This window comes from Nicotiana sylvestris, chromosome 4, assembly GCF_000393655.2.
Source record: "Nicotiana sylvestris chromosome 4, ASM39365v2, whole genome shotgun sequence".
Classification (NCBI taxonomy): Eukaryota; Viridiplantae; Streptophyta; class Magnoliopsida; order Solanales; family Solanaceae; genus Nicotiana; species Nicotiana sylvestris.
In genome coordinates, this window is record NC_091060.1 from 162992837 (window position 1) to 163009710 (window position 16874).

The window sequence follows — 16874 nt, forward strand, 5'->3', positions numbered from 1 at the left end:
CCACATACAATACTGTTGCGGCTTGCAACCCGACCAAAATATATCATTGTTGCGGCGTGCAACCCGATCCACATATATAATCAACAACAATCATAATAAGAGTCCCGACAAGGGATCAATAAAGAACTACACTATCCCGGCAAGGGAACCGACAGGATAAGTAGCTACGTCTCGGCAAGGGAGAAACAACTATAACCAAACTTGTTCCAACATCTAACTACCTCAGCTAACACCAATACTCAGTCATAAGTAATTTCCACGAGAATAACCATAATACTTGCTCAATACAGAGAATCATCAACTTAAGCATCCGTAGTATTATTTTAGAACACAATAAATTTCAATTCGAGACTCATGGTCATGCTCGACACCAACGTATAGATACTCATCACCATGCTATACGTCATACTCAACAAGAAATAAGTAGCAAATAGGACACAACTCCTAATCCATCAAGCTAAGGTTAGACCAAATACTTACCTCGATGCCACGAACATAATTCATGTCTCAACTATCGCTTTACCCCTTGATTCCACTACTAATTCGCTCGAATCTAGCCACAAGTTATTTAATTACATTGATAAACGCTAAATGAATCAATTTTAATGCATGAAAATGAGTTTTCCAAAGTTTTTCCCAAAAGAGAAAAATCGCCCCTGGCCCACATGTTCAAAACTCGAGATTCGAACCAAAACCCGATTATTCATTCCCCCACGAACCCAAAATATATAATTTGTTTTGAAATCGGACCTCAAATCGAGGTCCAAATCCTCAAATTTTGGAAAACCTAGGTTCTACCCAAAACACCCAATTTTCCCAATTTAAATCATTGATTTTGAGTTGAAATCATGTTAAAAGATGTTAATGATTGATGGAAACGAGTTAAAATTGACTTACAATCGATTTGTAAGAGAAGTTGTTCTTGAAAAATCGCCCTGGAGAGTTTGTGTTTTGAAAAGATGTGAAAAATGGTTGATTTTCGGCTAAGTATAAAAATTGCAGGTTGCAGGTGTGGGAAATGCAAAAAGAATTCGCAATTGTGAACCCCGACCCCTGCTATGTTCACATTTGCTAAGGGGGTTCTCGCAATTGTGATTTGGGAAATGTGAACAAGGGATCACATTTGCGATAACATGCCCAAAAGAGGTGTATCACATTTGAGAAGGGAATCTCACATTTGCGAGATGGAGCTGGCCTGGGCTACTTTCGCAATTGCGACAAGGCCCTCGCATTTGCGATATCGCATTTGCAAGCCAAGCTTCGCAAATGCGAAGCCTGCAGGCCTGAACACACCAACTATAAAACCTGCAATTCATCAAGTCCAAAATCCACTCCGTGGCCTATCCATCACTCACCCGAGCCCTCGGGGCTCCAAACCGAGCATGCACACCAACCTAAAAATATCATACGAACTCTCTTGTGCATTCAAATCACAAAAATAACATCAACAACTATGAATTTAGCATTAAAATCATGAAATTTCCTTAAGAACTTCAAACTTCCAATTTACTCAAAAACGATCTGATTCACGTCATTTCAAGTCCGTTTCTTATCAAACATCACAGACTTATTTTAAATCACATATAAGACCTGTACCAGGCGCCAGAACCAAAATATGGGCACGATTCCATCGAGTTTTAATCACAATTTATTTCCAAATCTCATAAATAATTTCAGAAAAACATTTTCTTTAAAAATTCATTTCTCGGGCTTGGGACCTCGAAATCCGATTTCGGGCATACGCCCAAGCCCATATTTTCATGCGGACCCTCCGGGACCGTCAAATCACGGGTCCGGGTCCGTTTACCCAAAATATTGACCGAAGTCAACTTAATTTATTTTATAGTCAAAATTTATCATTTTCACAGATTTTCACATATTGGCTTTCCGACTACCCGCCCAGACTATGCACGCGAATCGAGGTGATATTGAAAGAGGTTTTTAAGGCCTCAGAATGCAGAATTCATTTTAAAAACAAGTGATGACCTTTTGGGTCATCACATTTATAGGCAAGACAACACACATAACGTTGTATTTCACCGTGCTATGCTTTGCATGATAATGATTCTTTCGGGTACAATACAATTTTTTCAGAAGATAGTTTTTGTAGAACATCAGCTTTTTCAAGTCGACAAGACAACACACATAAGGTGGTATTTCACCATTCTATGCTTCACATGTTAAAGATTCTTTCGGGTAAAATATATCTTTTCCAGAAGATAGCTTTTGCATAACAACATCTTTTTCAGGTTGACAAGACAACACACATAACGTGGTATTTCACCGTACTATGCTTCGCGTGATAATGATTCTTTCGGGGTATAAGACATCTGCTTAAACTAAACCAAGTCATCCGTTTTTCAAAGACCATTTGAATAAACATTAGAACATCTATTTAAAAAGGGCCACTAACATTTAACAAGTGGTTCAAAAAGAGGCAAAAGGGTGAAGGTAGTTCAGCAGATCCCCATGGAACACGTCTGAACACTATCGATCCCTACCTTGAAAAAGTTATGCTAGGTTGCTACACTGACTTGGTTGATGATAAGTGGTATGGTGCTCTGCGTCCCTTGGAAAATAAGCCTATCAATATACACACTGATCTCAATGTTGCAGGGCACATTATTGAGAGTGACGCGCATTCTACAAAGCCTGAAGATATGCAAATTTTGGGCGAAAAACTACAATGAGTTCCCCTTTACTGAAAATGGTATGATTACGAAGTACTATATCGCTGGCATGGGCTTGTTGTGCCACAAGCACTATCTGCAACCTTCCAAATAAACACACACAAGATGAACCAAAAGTGATTCGACATTTGATGAAGGAGATTCTAGAGATGGAAAAGGCATTAGTTGTTCATCATGCAATGGATGATCTTAACTTCCCGGGAGGAACGGAGGGTCAGTACTGGAATTTGTTAGAAAATGATAAATTGCACAGAGATGATGATTATCCTATTTTCCCAATAGTTGTCGAGTGGGAGGGACTACCTAAGTTTCTACCACAAACTTTGGACGTTGGAGTCCCATATTGTTGTAGAAATCTAGGAAGTGATCTTATTGATGATAGCGATAAAATACAAGAAATGTGTGTGAATTGGGGCCTAGATTACGATGCCCTCGGTCTCGAAGGGTGCGTACACGATGTTGACAAAGAAGATGAAGACAATGACATTGAAATTGTGCCAAATAGCAATGACAATGGCGAATGATAATTGTTTTTTTAAATGGTTTTATGTGAAATTGTTGTGCTGAAGTATTAATGCTAAATATCAATAATACTTAACAACAAAAGAAATATAATTTTATTTCATACATTCTGCAAGATTAACATGAACATACTCTTATTACAACATATTACTAAAATAAGACACTACGTGTATCCTTGGTAATTGGGCATATTGGATGAACTTACACCAGGAGCTGAATTACCACCGCCACCCAAACTAGCTGAGGAACATTTATGATGGTCGTGTCCTATTTTTGAGCATATACCACATTTACGCGCATAAACGGTATCACCCACATCCATTTGGTTCCGTATACACGTTCTTTTTTGCACTTGTCGGTGACGTATATACTCCTTGTTACACACCATTTTAAATGGTTCCGGGATCCAATAATGCGTAGCACCCACTGGCTGCAACTGCCCACTATGGGTGTTTAAGTAAGCAACAACACTATATTCTTTATCAACGTAGTTGGTTGCTGCGAAACCTGTACGATGAAAATACTTCATGGCATGTGAGAATGGTATGTGGTAGATAAAACATTTTCCACAAGAGCATAACCTTCTAGCTTCATTTACGGTATGTCTATTATTCCCCCGGTTTTGATGGATAGCAGTGCGAACTTCAAAAATATTTCGCTCATTGAAAGTAAATATGAATGCCAATGTGTGCGCCGCCTGTATCTATCAAATATATTCATTGCTATTGGCATAAATTCAACACCCCTTTCCATTAGTGATGATGCACCTCTAGCCCTTTCAACAAACCTCTTGTAACGACCCAGTCGTTCTTTTGAGAGTTATAGCCCTGTCTCCCCCATTTATGCTTCTTTGTGTGTTTTTCAACTGTGTTAAGTTGTATCAAATTGGTAGGTTTGGGTTCGGAGTAGTTTTGGAGTGAAATGAACACTTAGTCTCTTAGTTAGAAAGCCAACTTAGAAAAGTCAACTGGAAGTTGACTTATGAGTCAAAGAATTCGGATTTGGATTTTTATGATTCGATTAGCTTCCTTGGGTGATTTTAGACTTAGGAGTGTGTCTGGAATATAATTTGGAGATCCGTGATAGAATTATGCTTGAATTGGCAAAAGTTGGAAGTTTAGAAGTTTTTAGGCTTGAATTCGAGGTTGATTTGGTGTTTTGATGCTGTTTTGGGTGTTCTAGAGGTTCGACTAAGTTCGGGTAGTGATATATGACTTGTAGGAATTATTAGTTGAGGTCACGAGGGCCTCGGGTGAGTTTCAGATAGGTTTGGGTTGTGTTGTGCTCGTTTTTCTTATGTTTCGACGTCGTTTCTTCAAGTATAAATGATATCATATTGAACAAATGAGCTCCAATTTCTTTTTTGATTGAAGCATTACATCCGTATCATAATTACGGACCCGTAGCAAAAACAATCGTCGAATTTGGACATCGTATGAGGATTTTATGGTCATTTTACTAAGAATTAGATTGCTAGATTTTTTAGATTAATTACGAAATTGCCACTAACGACGTATTTAAAAATCTGCACAATTTGCAAATATTGAAACCAACATATCTCATTAATTATAAGGTCAAATTGAATGATTCAAAATCCTAACTTGACTAGAATTTCACAAGAAATCTATTGGAGGCATAAAAAGCGAGTTTGGGGATCGTTTGTCATGAGAAACAAGGCAAAATAACTGGCAGAAAAATATATAAAACAAAGGTTTGTTCATTCGGTCATATTTTGAGTTGGGGAGCTCGTATTTGACCGATTATGGAGGTGATTTTCACCATAGGGATTGGGGTAAGTGTTCTATACTCGATTTTGGTTATATTTCATGAATCCATCTTCGTTTTTTGGGATTTGATTGATTATTTCAAAGCGAAATTGAGGGAGTTAGGGCTTGAGTTTTGGAGAGTTTTAGGTAGGGATTTGAGGGACCAAACAGAGTCCGATTTTGATAAATTTATATGGTTAGACTTGGGAGAGGACGAGGTTTATTATTCTACCATTTTTGATTGATTTTGAGATGTGGGCCCAGGGGCCGGGTTTTGGCCGATTTTGGATTTCTGGCATATTTATGTAGTTTTTATTATGGAATTCGATTCTTTAGACTATGTTGATAGTAGTATTCTGATTATGGATAGATTTTGAGCCTTTGGAGACGGATTCCAGAGACGAGGGCATCCCGGAGTAGGATTTTACGCTGTTGAGGTAAGTAACAGTTTTAACTCTGGCTTTGAGGGTATAAACCCAGAGAATTTGATATCATGTGATTGTTTGGAGGGGATACCCATGCTAGGTGACAGGAGTGTGGGTGTATACCTCGAGGGATTGAGACTTGGTTCGTCCTGTGAGGTTGTGAGGCCTAATAACCATTATCTGTGTTTATGCATTTGCTTGTTGGTGAACTTGTCTGCCTTCGCATTAGAGATAATGTTTAGGCTTCATTCATGCTCACGTTATTTGTACTCAGTCATAGAAATTATTGTACATGTTTACCGCAGTCTCTATTATTTTGTTGATGTGTTGTGATACTTGATGTGGGTTGTGTCCCCTTATTGGTGGTGCATTGTGAGGCTGGAGAGGTACATGACTGAGTGAGGCCGAAGACCTGGTTATGAGGATATTAATACCATAGCGCGTGAGCTGTCCGCGTAGCATATGAGTTGACTGTGCGGTTCCAGGTATTGATACCATAGCTCATGAGTTTTCTGCGTAGCACGTGAGTTGACCGTGCGGATCCAGGTATTGATATCATGGCACGTGAGTTGTTCGTGCTTAGCGCTTGGGCTTTGGGAGCCCCTCCGGAGTCTGTACATATCCCTAGTGAGCACAGAGTGTTGAGTGTTGAGTGCGAGTTATGAGTGATGGAGTGACACTACGGTGAGGTTGTATTTATTTGTGTTGTTGCTACATTTATCTGTTAAATTTCTTTGTGGTATTTACTGAGTTATGGAATATACTTGTTTATTTCTGTTTATTTTTTTCCAATTGTAAAAATAAATAATTGAACAGTTTTACTTAGCTCGTCACTACTGCTCAGTTCCTTAGTTATTTCTGTTACTACTGAGTCAGTTGTACTCATACTACACCGTGCACTTTATGCGTAGATCCAGGTGAGTTAGAGCACGTCGATCGTTGAGTTCGGGCTTGCTATCTGTGGAGATTGCAAGGTAACTGCTAATTTCGCATGACCTTGTTACTCCTTTTGTTACCCCGATGTTTGGGGATCATTTCCGTATTTTATATTAATTATATTTAGAGTTGATTTAGTTTATGAGAAATTCAAATGTAGAAAATGTTTATATTAAGTTCTTATAATCGATTTAGTAGTAATATTTTGGGAAATAGGCTTGCCTTGCAACACGATAGGCGCCATCACGACATGGTTAGATTTTGGGTCGTGACACCTCTCCGCCATCTGCTTGAATGACATCCACACCATGGCAATGACAGACAATCAACATGCATATTTCAATAACTCGTTGAAAGACTCTGACGCATTTGTAGTCAAAATTTCCCATCTTCTACCACCATCCACATGCAAAGTCCACTTGTCAAGCTCATGTCGCATCAATCAATGATAGGCTCCCTTATCTTCCTTCCTGATAGATTCCATGTGCCCCCTGAATTTACACTCTTGGTGATCTTTTGCATCTATCAACATTAAATCATGCAAATCCTTGTTGGGATATGCCTTGTGGTTAGGTACGCTTTATCGGGAAAAAGCATCGCCTTTGACAACACCATTGCTCTAGATTCATCCCACATTGCTATCCAAATTTCATCAATATCCCTTGTGAGGGCATCCACATCCAACATACTTGGGAAATGATCAAGGTAGGGAATCTCCCTTGATGAAACGACACATGGAACTCGTACACTCTTGGTCTAATGGGAGGTGGAGCATGCTCCATGTCAAATCAGGTTCAACATTTTCTTCTTCCTCATCATCACCCTCATCTGGGAAAGGTATGTCATCTCTAGACTCATCGGCATTGTTGTCATAATTACTATTCTCTTCCTGACTCTGTGCATCTGCTAGATCCCAATTACATATGTCATCTTCGGGCAATTGAGTAAGGATAGGACCTTCACGTTGCTCGTTTTCACTGCACAACCAACAAAATAATGAGTTACTCAAATTGATCCAAACTTTATATATAGCTTTATCACTTCACTTACAAATCGTAATGTGTTGACATCTCATGATGGACATTATCCTGTTGGTGATGATCGTCCGGATGGACCACCATGATCCAACACACCAAAACTAGGCATATTCCAACTGGGCATTGGTTCATAACTTGTAAAATTCATATCTAGCTGGTACCCCCTGTGGAATATATGAGTGTTAATACAAATTCAATACATCAAAAATAAACATCGTAACACAAAGGAAAATTGAAGTTTACCATTCGACTTGTGGATTATGTAAACTAGGAGAGAAATTATTTCCTCACTCCTCATTCGCCGAGATAAGTTTAGATCAGACCAATCTCTTTCAGCCGTAACCTGTTCGGCTAAAACTGCTCCAAAAAAATCACCCGATGACTGAGGGATATCCCTGCTTTGCACAACCTCATTATTGCAAACGTCTTCAATATTGACATATATTTCCAACATTTTTATCACAAAAAATACCCGGTATTCATCCAGAGTCCTCAAAAAATCTCTCAGAGTTTCATCGTCCTTGATGTTAAACTCAACATAACAAGCAACCCTTGCAGAGTGATAGAATACGGATATCTTCCGATTACTTTAAGGTTTACCGAACATTTGCTCATAGTCATTTTTTTTACATAAAAACGATATCAATGTATTGTACTCCATTGTAAGTAGCAACTTAATATGACACTATGGAGATAAACTATAGCTTACTGAGTTATTCGCCACCACAACCTCACCCCTCCCCCAATATAATAAAACCCTTATTCTTCGCTCTTCAGACATTATGACAAAATGCAAAACAACTTAACGAAGAAATATTTTAGAAGATTTGAGAATATTTATGAATACATTTTTAGAAAATCCTTAACCTCTTTAAATAAGGAAAAAACCAGTTCGAGAGTACAATTATTTGAGGCATAGCGCCTTAAAAAAGGGTGCTATACCCAGTTGAATTATTGTTATGTCAGTTAAGCCCAGAAGAATTATTGATGGGCCTACATAATATATATAGCGCCTTTCAAAAAGGCTTTATATATATAGCGCCTTTTAAAAGAGCGCTATACTTAACTGGGCAAACGGCCGTTAAGGTATAGCGCCATTTAAAAGGGCGTTATATTTAAAATGGTCACCAAAGTTTTTCTCACACATTATGATTCTTTGAGTCTAAAAGAACCACATTTTGGTTCCGGACTCATTTATTGCATGGTATGTTTCATAAGGGTAATAATGTGTGTAGTGTCCATAGTGGTAGTAGTGTGCAAGAAATTTAATTGTGCAGAAGAGTTTGTTTGTTGCAGAGGTAGATTTATGTATATTTTTGGTGTCGGTGGTGAGGTATTTGGTGGGCGTAGAAGTTCCTTTAGTAGTAGTTTTGATTTTGGTTTTGGGTACAAGTGGTAGTTTTGATTTGTCAAAGACCATCGATTCTTCCAAACGCACGCTTGGCCCAACATGGACCATGCAGACAAAATATACTTTAAAAAAAGGTTTTAGAAAATCATGTATCAAAACTTAAAGTCTCACTTACCTCGCTATCGAGAAGTTTTCCAACTTTGCCACGTCTAGTACACCAACCAAACGGTCCAATGGCCGCAATCTTTTCAAAATATTAAATAAGATATCCTAATTAGTCTAGGTGAATAATTTCCATAATCATAGGACACATTAAATTTAAGGTCAGTCCTCAGTCCATAAAATAAAAACTATACACGACTAATATTAAACGTGGTATTTTCAATAGTAGAAAATTGCCAAAACAATGGTCTCATATACAATCCAACAGTTCCTAAGTAATGATTTCTCATACTAACAAAATTGGCTACTTTATTCTTATTATAAGAAAATTTAAATTATGGTGGATGTCTATCTTTCTCCATGATCTTCCTCTCAAATGCTTAATAATATATTAAATGACATATTTCTTCAATTTTTATAGCTATATAAAGGCATTGTAATAGATGGAAAGAGCACACAATTGGAAGAAATAAAATCTCTTCCTTTTCTCTATCTCCATTTCTTGTTCATGTTTTACTAAATTATTTTTATTTCATAACACGTTATCAACACGAGACTTTACCGTCTCAAGAAGCTCGTAAGGTATAATTTTTCTCCTCTTTTAATTATGACTGATATTATGAAAAGAAAATTTGTTGCCTGATGGTAGGCTATAATCCCGTATTTTAGTCGCTTATTGCACTCTAATTCAATGTAGTTTACTTGAGTTGAGTTTTAATTAGTAGTGTTTTGCACTTATTTTGTGTTTTATGTCATGTAGGAGTGAAATCCGAGTTATGTAGATGTTGTGGAGCTAATTCAAGCTATTTGAAGCTTTGAAGTTTAAGTAGACACCCAAGCAATTAAGCTGGGATCACGTTCGGGGTCGAAAACCAAGTCTAGACATCAAAAAATGAGAAAACAAATTCATTCTAAGAAAATTGCACTACCGCCCTACGGGCCTCATAGCTCTAGTGTAATGTTCCTGCAAAGTGAAAAAAAACTCAATTTTTGGCCAAATTTACACTGTTGCGCCGCATGGGGCGCGGCGTGGCAATGCAAAAAGTGGCTAGAAATGATTTTTTGGCACGTTCTGGAATTCCTTACATGCACGCTGTATGGGGTAGTGCGGGGTGCGGCGCAATAGCACAAAAATATTAGAGTGACTTCCCATTTCCGCTAAAAAACTGTAGTTTCTTCCGGGGTTTGTTTTGGGAGCGACTTAAATACACCAAAACACCATTTTAGATTGACTTTTGACAGATTTTTGACCTAAGGAGGATAAGGAAGAGTTGGAAGAACACAAACACAAGAATTTCATCATTCCTTCCTTACTCAAAATCAAGGTTTGGATTGAATTTATGTTTTCATGTACGTTAATTACATTTGTAAAGAACTTCTCCATGTCTACGGAGTAGATCCTTTTGGGTTTTGATGAATTTGGTGTATTGATGATTGTTTGTGGATTATAACTCTATTTTTATATATTTGAATCATTTTTAGAATATTTAATTATTGCATCTATATTCACTTGATCTTGTAATCGGAAGAAGCATAACTTGTGATATCTTTACATTATATTGTTAGTTGAGTTCATAGATTCTTCTAAATAATCGAAAGATGCTGGTTGAATCATTGATTAATCTAGTTAGGAGAATAATCAACGAGGTTTTCCTAAAGACCGAACCACTGTGCATTCTCGTATATCTTTATAGTGCATAAATTGGTTCATCTCATGAGGTTAAGAGTTAATCGAGAGAGGAGTTTTTGCTGAACGTTTGAACTAACAATAGAGTGAATTCGAGAGACTCACTTGAAAGTTGGAAGTGACTTATTTAGATTTAGATCCAGAATAATTATCATGCACTTATTCTATCAAAACCCTATCATGTTCCATGATAAATTTAATCGCTTATTCCTTGTTTCAATAGTCAGTAGTCAATAGCTGTAGATTTTAAATTCTTCGTTAAATTTTATTATTAATCATATAATTCTCAACTGTTGATCCTCCTGGATAACAATAAAGCTAGAAACTATAAGAATACTATTTAAATTCAATACATGTGGACACGATATTATACTATACTATCTTTGACTAGCGAGCACAATTTAAGTGTGTGTTTTGCGCTCGTCAAATTTTGGCGTCGTTGCCGGGGATTGGTAATCAATAGTGTTTGAAAATGTTTGTAGTGCCAGTTCAGGAATTTATTTTTATTTTTACTTTTATTTTGTTCTTCACGGGTTTCTGCTATGTGTGCAGGTATGTCATCTCTAGACTCATCGACATTGTTGTCATAATTACTATTCTCTTCCTGACTCTGTGCATCTGCTAGATCCCAATTACATATGTCATCTTCGGGCAATTGAGTAAGGATAGGACCTTCACGTTGCTCGTTTTCACTGCGCAACCAACAAAATAATGAGTTACTCAAATTGATCCAAACTTTATATATAGCTTTATCACTTCACTTACAAATCGTAATGTGTTGACATCTCATGATGGACATTATCCTGTTGGTGATGACTCCCGGATGGACCACCATGATCCAACACACCAAAACTAGGCATATTCCAACTGGGCATTGGTTCATAACTTGTAAAATTCATATCTAGCTGGTACCCTTTGTGGAATATATGAGTGTTAATACAAATTCAATACATCAAAAATAAACATCGTAACACAAAGGAAAATTGAAGTTTACCATTTGACTTGTGGATTATGTAAACTAGGAGAGAAATTATTTCCTCGCTCCTCATTCGCCGAGATAAGTTTAGATCAGACCAATCTCTTTCAGCCGTAACCTGTTCGGCTAAAACTGCTCCAAAATAATCACCCGATGACTGAGGGATATCCCTGCTTTGCACAACCTCATTATTGCAAACGTCTTCAATATTGACATATATTTCCAACATTTTTATCACAAAAAATACCCGGTATTCATCCAGAGTCCTCAAAAAATCTCTCAGAGTTTCATCGTCCTTGATGTTAAACTCAGCATAACAAGCAACCCTTGCAGATTGATAGAATACGGATATCTTCCGATTACTTTAAGGTTTACCGAACGTTTGCTCATAGTCATTTTTTTTACATAAAAACGATATCAATGTATTGTACTCCATTGTAAGTAGCAACTTAATATGACACTGTGGAGATACACTATAGCTTACTGAGTTATTCGCCACCACAACCTCACGCCTCCCCCAATATAATAAAACCCTTATTCTTCACTCTTCAGACATTATGACAAAATGCAAAACAACTTAACGAAGAAATATTTTAGAAGATTTGAGAATATTTATGAATGCATTTTTAGAAAATCCTTAACCTCTTTAAATAAGGAAAAAACCAGTTCGAGAGTATAATTATTTGAGGCATAGCGCCTTAAAAAAGGGTGCTATACCCAGTTGAATTATTGTTATGTCAGTTATGCCCAGAAGAATTATTGATGGGCCTACATAATATATATAGCCCCTTTCAAAAAGGCTTTATATATATAGCGCCTTTTAAAAGGGCGCTATACTTAACTGAGCAAACGGCCGTTATGGTATAGCGCCCTTTAAAAGGGCGTTATATTTAAAATGGTCACCAAAGTTTTTCTCACACATTATGATTCTTTGAGTCTAAAAGAACCACATTTTGGTTCCAGACTCATTTCTTGCATGGTATGTTTCATAAGGGTAATAATGTGTGTAGTGTCCATAGTGGTAGTAGTGTGCAAGAAATTTAATTGTACAGAAGAGTTTGTTTGTTGCAGAGGTAGATTTATGTATATTTTTGGTGTCGGTGGTGAGGTATTTGGTGGGCGTAGAAGTTCCTTTAGTAGTAGTTTTGATTTTGGTTTTGGGTACAAGTGGTAGTTTTGATTTGTCAAAGACCATCGATTCTACCAAACGCACGCTTGGCCCAACATGGACCATGCAGACAAAATATACTTTAAAAAAAGGTTTTAGAAAATCATGTATCAAAACTTAAAGTCTCACTTACCTCGCTATCGAGAAGGTTTTCAACTTTGCCACGTCTAGTACACCAACCAAACGGTCCAATGGCCGCAATCTTTTCAAAATAATAAATAAGATATCCTAATTAGTCTAGGTGAATAATTTCCATAATCATAGGACGCATTAAATTTAAGGTCAGTCCTCAGTCCATAAAATAAAAACTATACACGACTAATATTAAACGTGGCATTTTCAATAGTAGAAAATTGCCAAAACAATGGTCTCATATACAACCCAACAGTTCCTAAGTAATGATTTCTCATACTAACAAAATTGGCTACTTTATTCTTATTATAAGAAAATTCAAATTATGGTGGATGTCTATCTTTCTCCATGATCTTCCTCTCAAATGCTTAATAACATATTAAATGATATATTTCTTCAATTTTTATAGCTATATAAAGGCATTGTAATAGATGGAAAGAACACACAATTGGAAGAAATAAAATCTCTTCCTTTTCCCTATCTCCATTTCTTGTTCATGTTTTACTAAATTATTTTTATTTCATAACACGTTATCAGCACGAGACTTTACCGTCTCAAGAAGCTCGTAAGGTATAATTTTTCTCCTCTTTTAATTATGACTGATATTATGAAATGAAAATTTGTTGCCTGATGGTAGGCTATAATCCCGTATTTTAGTCGCTTATTGCACTCTAATTCAATGTAGTTTACTTGAGTTGAGTTTTAATTAGTAGTGTTTTGCACTTATTTTGTGTTTTATGTCATGTAGGAGTGAAATCCGAGTTATGTAGATGTTGTGGAGCTAATTCAAGCTATTTGAAGCTTTGAAGTTTAAGTAGACACCCAAGCAATTAAGCTGGGATCACGTTCGGGGTCGAAAAACTAAGTCTAGACATCAAAAAATGAGAAAACAAATTCACTCTAAGGAAATTGCACTACCGCCCTACGGGCCTCATAGCGCTAGTGTAATTTTCCTGCAAAGTGAAAAAAAACTCAATTTTTGGCCAAATTTACACTGTTGCGCCGCATGGGGCGCGGCGAGGCGCGGCGTGGCAATGCAAAAAGTGGCTAGAAATGATTTTTTGGCACGTTCTGGAATTCCTTACATGCACTCTGTATGGGGTAGTGCGGGGTGCGGCGCGATAGCACAAAAATATTAGAGTGACTTCCCATTTCCGCTAAAAAACTGTAGTTTCTTCCCGGGTTTGTTTTGGGAGCGGCTTAAATACACCAAAACACCATTTTAGATTGACTTTTGACAGATTTTTGACCTAAGGAGGATAAGGAGGAGTTGGAAGAACACAAGCACAAGAATTTCATCATTCCTTCTTTACTCAAAATCAAGGTTTGAATTGAATTTATGTTTTCATGTACGTTAATTACATTTGTGAAGAACTTCTCCATGTCTACAGAGTAGATCCTTTTGGGTTTTGATGAATTTGGTGTATTGATGATTGTTTGTGGATTATAACTCTATTTTTATATATTTGAATCATTTTAGAAGATTTAATTATTGCATCTATATTCACTTATTCTTGTAATCGGAAGAGGCATAACTTGTGATATCCCTACATTATATTGTTGGTTGAGTTCATAGATTCTTCTAAATAATCGAAAGATGCTGGTTGAATCATTGATTAATCTAGTTAGGAGAATAATCAACGAGGTTTTCCTAAAGACCGAACCACTGTGCATTCTTGTATATCTTTATAGTGCATAAATTGGTTCATCTCATGAGGTTAAGAGTTAATCGAGAGAGGAGTTTTTGCTGAACGTTTGAACTAACAATAGAGTGAATTCGAGAGACTCACTTGAACGTTGGAAGTGACTTATTTAGAGTTAGATCCAGAATAATTATCATGCACTTATTCTATCAAAACCCTATCATGTTCCATGATAAATTTAATCGCTTATTCCTTGTTTCAATAGTTAGTAGTCAATAGCTGTAGATTTTAAATTCTTCGTTAAATTTTATTATTAATCATATAATTCTCAACTGTTGATCCTTCTGGATAACAATAAAGCTAGAAACTATAAGAATACTATTTAAATTCAATACATGTGTACACGATATTATACTATACTATCTTTGACTAGCGAACACAATTTAAGTGTGTGTTTTGCGCTCGTCAAATTTTGGCGTCGTTGTCGGGGATTGGTAATCAATAGTGTTTGAAAATATTTGTAGTGCCAGTTTAGGAATTTATTTTTATTTTTACTTTTATTTTGTTCTTCACGGGTTTCTGCTATGTGTGCAGGCAACAAGTTAGGTTCGTGATGTATGACACGATCTTCTTCGAAAGAAATAATACCCTACAAATCGGAACTGGAAAAACAGTCGCGACAACTGAGGAAGGATAAAGAGTTCACCATAAAGTTATTAGGGCAACCTTCAACCCAAGAACACACGGCTAATAATGGTGACAACGAGGTAGAGGAAGCTACAAGAGAGGCAACACACCATAGAGAAGAAGCTGCAATGATATCAGCTGAGGCAGCCCATAGAGCTATTGAGGAAACCGTCAAAGACTATAGTGGTGGAAGATTCAATCTAAATCACCCTTGATTGAAGACCAGTTTGAGAATGTGGTACCCATGCCTGGTAGAGCACTGGCTGATTATGCCAGACCAGTCTACAATTAATGATTATATGGTGTTAGACCACCTCCAATTACAACAAACAATTTTGAGTTGAAGTAAAGGTTGCTTAAATCATTCAGAACTATTGTGTCTTCAATGGGAAGATAAATAAAGATTCAAACACGTATCTAATGGACTTCGAGGAGATTATAAATGCCTTTCAATATAATAGGGTTTCACAAGATGTACTATACTTAAGGGCATTCCCCTTTTTACTTAAAGATGATGCTAAGCAATGGCTTCGAAGCTTGCCTAATGGATCGACTAGAACATAGGAGGAGATGACCAGAAAATTCCTTGATAAATATTTTTCCTCATCTACAACGGGCAAGTTTAGAAGAGAAATTCATAACTTCTTCCAGAAAGAGACTGAAACTATTTTTGAAGCATGAGAGAGGTTTAATGAGATAGTTAGAAAGTGTCAACATAGCGGAATTGAACTCTGTATGCAACTTAAGGAGTTTTGGGAAGGATTGACACCAACCTCACAGAGAACGTTGAGCAATGCAATTGGAGTCCACTTGATGAAGAAGATTCCGGAGGAGATAGTTACAATTCTTGATGAGTTATCCGAAGATGCTAATCAGTGGCCCTCTGAAAGTGTAAAAACAAGAAAATCAACTGGTGTTCACTTAGTTAATGCTAATACACCTATGCAAGTACAACTTGATGCTATGGCTAAAGAAATACGAAAGCTGGATGTAGCCTCAATGCAAAATGTACCTCACGCACCTTGTGATATATGTGGAAGAGGACACCCTACTCATGGGTGTCAAGCCTCCACTGAGGAAGTGAATGTTATAAGAAACTATAATTTTAATGCAATGGTTTAGAGGCACACCGATTTTTCGTGGAGTTCACTTAGGGGAAGAAAGTGCACGACAATAAAACAACCCAGATTCCAGGAGCAAGGAGCTCCAGGTTTTCAAAATCAGCAGAGGCAGCAATATCAGTCTCCACAATCGAATCAATCTAGCATGGAAGATCTTATGAAGGATTTCATTATCAAGGTAGATGGGAGGCTTGATACCCATGGTGAAGCTATCAAAGAACTGGGCACATCTTCTCGAAACCTGGAAAGATAGGTTGGGCACCTAGCTAAGTAGAGAAAAGTTGTACAAGCAGTTCAAGAGATTTCTGGATAAGCTGAAACAGGTTCATGTAACTTAGCATTTACATAAGTTCTCTCACAGATGCTTGCATATGCTAAATTCATGAAAGAGATCCTTAAGAAGAAGAGGAAAATAGAGGAGACCTATTGCAAAATAAACTCCCACAAAAGTGTGGAGATCCAAGGAGTTTTACCATACCTTGCTCTTTAGGAACTATTAATTTTGATAAATACTTATGTGATTCTGGTGCTTCAACTAATTTAATGCCTCTATCTATCTATAAGAAATTGG

The 16874-nt window shown here is 37.0% G+C and overlaps 1 non-coding gene across 1 annotated transcript; it reads right to left on the reverse strand.

Annotated features, from left to right (window-relative positions):
* Window positions 1-15800: 15800 nt before the first annotated feature.
* LOC138890940 (small nucleolar RNA R71) lies at window positions 15801-15907 on the reverse strand. The gene has a single exon (XR_011407303.1). It is a non-coding gene; the product is annotated as a small nucleolar RNA R71 (small nucleolar RNA).
* Window positions 15908-16874: the final 967 nt, after the last annotated feature.